Here is a 5,271-nt window from a genome sequence, read left to right as displayed (position 1 = left end):
TTGATGATTAGGAGATTCCAATCAAACTAACACACACAATTACAACAACAATCCTAGCTAGCACACCGTAGCTCTGATACCAAATGTTAGGAATTGGATCATGCTAGCTAGGGTGGATGAAAGAGAAACATGGTGCAAGTGTGTGAGTGTGTGTAAGCAAGGTTATCACTATTGGCTTAGCTTAGCACAAGCTCACCATAGACAAGCATGTAGTGCAAAATGAAGTTGTTGTTTATTGATTCAAAAGTAGCTCTACATCCTTGCTCCACAGTATGTGGGATAAATCCACTCTCCTCTCCTTGACTCACATCTTAGGACAAAGCTCACACTTTACAACTGCAAGTGACTCCCACTTGCCAGTATATCACTCCACTCCAGCTACATGTACATGTGTGAATCACCTGTACCTGTGCCTGTAACCTATAATCTGCAACCTGTAATCCCGAATCTTGAATCCCGAAGCTGAAGGTACTCGAAGAAGATCCTCCGTGGGGGCACCAAAAGAATGTGAGCGGGATGGAATCACACATAATGCCTCTATAATTACCCAACACACACTCTTAGAATGATACACACACACACACACTATGGGGCACCACTCGGCCTACACAACCCACCTGGCTGAGACAAGGAACACACCGATGGAGTGAGAGGAGAGAGACTATCCATTTTCCCACTCAACATAGAGACACAAAAAAAAAACTCAGCTCAAAAGAGGAGAATTTCTGATGTTTAGATACAATTGAGCTTGGGCCAACACCAATGGGGCAAATAGCTCACACAATATGGATGAAATATGCCAGATACAATCACAAATTTGAACAGAGACTTTGCTCATAGGAGAAACTTACACAGCCAAAAAAGCAAAAAAAAGTGATGAATTTGGCAAAATGGAAAGGCCATTGCGTCCGGAGCGGCCAAAAACCCCAGTCTACAATATCAAAGTGCTCAAATCCGACCTCAAATGAGCAGTTTATGGCTAAAATAGGCTCCAAAAACAGCAAAAACTTAGTTGTGACTGTTCCTCCTCTTCTCTCCATGTTTTTCTGATCTCTCTTAGGTTTTCTAGTGTCCCCACTTCACTTTATTCCTTGGGCACCTTTGACCTTTTGATTGACCCCGAACAGGCCAAAAAATGGCAACGTAGTGCATTTTTGTCACCCTTCTACATCCATTCGCACACCTGGCACTCAACTTTTCCCAATAATGCATCCCGCAATCACGTGAAGTGGCCACCAAATACAATTCTCATGATGAACTTTTTCCATAATTATCACAAGAAAACATCCACGTTGTGTTAGTACTTATCCACGTGCAAGTATGACCCCATTCTACATCCATTCGCACACCTAGCACTTAACTTTTCCCAATAATGCATCCCGCAATCACGTGAAGTGGCCCCCAAATACAGTTCTCATGATGACATTTTTGCATAATTATCACAAGAAAACATCCACGTTGTGTTCGTACTTATCCACGTGCAAGTATGACCTCCTGACGCCACTGGATGCCATCTGACGCACCTGCTTACCTCATGGCATTGGCCCATTGATAGCTTCCTCGAGAAGTTTTACGCTCCACCAACTCCTCATTATTATATTAAAAACACATTGGTAGTAGTGATAATGAAAATAGATGTACTATGTACACGTTGTCCTACCTAAACACATGTGGGACCCACGTAAACACCTGGCTCTGGAAAATGGGAAATTCTTTATTCGATGCAGCATGCATGTGTATGTACATATGTGCAATCACTTCTTCCAAAAAACTCCTAACAACACGGTGATCCGAGTTGCATCTTGTGAATCCATGATCCAACATCCATTCATCGAACTTCAGGTACCATTGTCTTGATGCTTGCTTTAAACCATACAAGATCTTCTTTAATCTGCAAACCATTTTCTCCTTACCTTTTACTTCATGCCCCTTTGGTTGAAGCATGTAAATTTCCTCCTCTAAGTCACACCATGAGGGAATTCCATATTTACATCCATTTGCTCAACATTTAGATGTTACCATATACATGTGGTAGTGATGTGTGTGAACACACTAGGACCGTCGGGGCATTTTTTCCCTCTTTAGGAGGTTTTTTCCCCGGAGCATTGTATATACGCCCATCACTCTAGGGCTATCTATCTTTCCATTGCACACTAAGTAATACACTCTCTATTGTGTGCCTTGAGCTTCCTTCGTCTTCTCCAAGCTATGTGCATTTCTCTGCAACCCTAATTCCAACAATTAGTATCAGAGCAAGTTACGTCCTCTCGGGCTTAGTCGCCAGCTGCTCCAGCACACACCTGCTTACTTCCTCCAATTACAGTGAGGTTTGGCAAGCGTTTGCACATCGATAATATTTTGGAAGAGGTCGTAGACTTTAGTCTGCTCAGATTTCTGATTCGGGCTCATTTCGGCCTCCGTTTCCACTACAGGCAGTACTGCACATGCTATTTCATCATTTTGTACAAAATTTTTGTCATTGTCGTTTACTGCATAACAGGTGCCTTATAGTCTTCTACGGTTTTTGCTATATAGCACGTGTTGTTCCCGCTCTGTTTCTCCTATTTTGGGGTAGTTTTCACATCGGGTGCTGTATTTACCATGGCTAATAACAACACAGATGTGTTCAAGATGTTTGCTGCTGAGGACAGGTTGGATGGGGACAATTACCCTATGTGGGCTTACATGATGCAACATGTTCTTGTGTCAAAGGGCGTTTGGAATATTCTGCAGGGCATTGATGTACGTCCTGGTTCTAAGGATGCAGGCGATGTTGAGGATGTTGGAGGTCTTGTTGCAAGGATTGCTGCTATTAGAGTTGTTTTCCCTATGACAGAACAAGCTCGTTGGGATGTAAAGGATGCGCAGGCTCATGCATTGATTGCATTTTCTGTGAAGCACACCATTGTTCCTCACATCCATTCAGCAAAATTTGCAAAACAGGCTTGGGATATATTGGTTGGTCTTTATGCAAGTCGCAATGAGGCTAAAATTGCTTTGTTGCGTAAAGAGCTGGAGGCGAAGATTATGCATGAGGAAGATGATATGGACACTTTCCTTGCTGGTGTCAAGGATATCAATGACCAACTTATTTCTTATGGTGAAGTCATTTCAGCCAGTTCCCTTGTGCAGACTGTTCTTGATGCCTTACCAGATTCCTACCAGACTTTTGCTAGTACTTGGAGACTGATGACCCAACGAAATCCGAAAGTTGTCAAGTTTGATGCATTATGCACATTGCTAATGCAAGAGTCACTTTCCAGAAAAAATAGGACTAGGCAACATGCAGTTGAACAGGCTTTTATTTCTTTTCAAAGAAAGGGTGGTAACAGCAATGCAACCACTTCTTATGGTTCTGCTGCGAGTGGCAAAAATTATGTTCCTAATGCTTCTACTGGCAGCAATTTGTCTGGAAACTCTGGTGATAAGGGCAAAAAGAAAATGCGTTGCCATTATTGTAAAGCTAATGATCACTTGATCAAGTCGTGTCCTAAGTTGAAGGCCAAAGAGGCTAAGAAGAAAGAGGGTGGTTCCACTGCAAATGCTGGTTCCACTACAAATGCAGCCATTGGTGAGTCTTCTATAAAAGGAGACTGTGCTGCTGATGCTGATGCAGAATGGGCCTTTAGCGCAGAGTGCACTTACAATCCTGCTCTCCATGATGCATGCTTGTCAGTTGATTGCTGCAAATTCACATGTGTCGTATTTTGATAGTGGTGCTACAAAGCACATTACCTCACATCGTGAAATTTTCACCTCTCTCGAGTCTGTCCCTCATGGTAAATCAGTCACTTGTGCCAACAATGCCTCTTATCCGGTTCAGGGAGTTAGAAAGATTGTGCTTACTGCTGCAAATGGCAGTTCTTTCACACTTGTTGATGCACTTTATCTACCTGGGATCAAGAAGAATCTCTTGTCTACATCAGCACTTGTTAGACTTGGACTTGTAGTCAAATTTGTGGATGACAGATGTACAGTTCATGATCTCAATTTTGGTGATGAAATTGTTGCATTTGGCCTTTTGTACCATGGGCTGTATAAGCTCACTTTGTATGACAAGTGTGGACAAAATTTTGCAAATGTTGTTGAAGATTCAAGGGCTATTTCAGATGCAAAACTTTGGCATGCACGTTTTGGATATCTGAATTTTGCCAGTTTGCTGCATTTGCAGAAATCTGATATGGTTGCTTCCTTGCCGCCTCTTGAAGCACATGTCAAACATGTTTGCGAAGGCTGTATTTTGGGTAAAATGCAACGTTCTAAGTCTCCAAAGGATGGTTCAGTTAGGGCCACATGTAGGTTGCAGCTTGTGCATAGTGATGTTTGTGGGCCCATGCAAAATCCATCCTTGGGAAATTACCTATACTTTGTGACTTTCATTGATGATTACTCCAGGCATGCATGGTATTTCTGCTTAAAGCAAAGTCCGAAGTTTTTATGTGCTTCAAACAATGGGCACCCTCCGTTTCGATCGAGGGGGGGAGTATATGTCTCGAAATGTACTATGGGCACCCTCCGTTTCGATCGAGGGGGGGAGTATATGTCTCATGACTTTAATGCATTTCTGGCTAGTCGTGGGATAAAACACCAATGTACAGTGCCTTTTACACCTCATCAAAATGGTGTTGCTGAGAGGAAAAACAGGTCACTTACGAAAATGGCACAATGTATGGTCAAAAGTCAAGCTTTGCTGCATTCCTTTTGGCTTGAGCCCATCATGTGTGCCACGTATGTACTTAACAGGTGTCCTACGAAAGCTTTGCAATCTATTACTCCATATGAAGCATGGCATGATAGAAATCCTTCTATTGAGCACATGCGTGTTTTTGGTTGTTTGGCGTATGCTTTGGTGCCACAAACACAGCGCAAAAAATTGGAGGATAAGGCTATCAAATGTATTTTTGTCGGGTATAGTGCTGAAAGCAAAGGTTACAGGTTGTATCATTTGCAAACAAAGCGTATTTTGGTTTCACGAGATGTAGTGTTTGTGGAAGATTCTGTTCAGCCCTTGCTGTCATGTATTAGAGAGAGTAATGTAAGCTCACAAGACATTTATGACACTTTGTTGCCTCTTTTTAGTGGTGGAAGTTCGAATGTAGATTCCAATGAGGCAAATGTACAGCCTATGGGGGTTTCTGAAAAATGTTACAGATCAGCCTATTACTGATGCAGATGTACATGATGTACTTGATGAGGAAAGGGCTGAAAATGAGCAGGCTAGAGGTATGACAAAATGTCTAGTGCACACTTTGCGTGATAGTAAATTGGATG

This window comes from Adiantum capillus-veneris, chromosome 9 (assembly GCF_014529385.1).
Source record: "Adiantum capillus-veneris isolate H3 chromosome 9, ASM1452938v2, whole genome shotgun sequence".
Taxonomy (NCBI): Eukaryota; Viridiplantae; Streptophyta; class Polypodiopsida; order Polypodiales; family Pteridaceae; genus Adiantum; species Adiantum capillus-veneris.
This window is presented reverse-complemented; position numbering follows the sequence as displayed.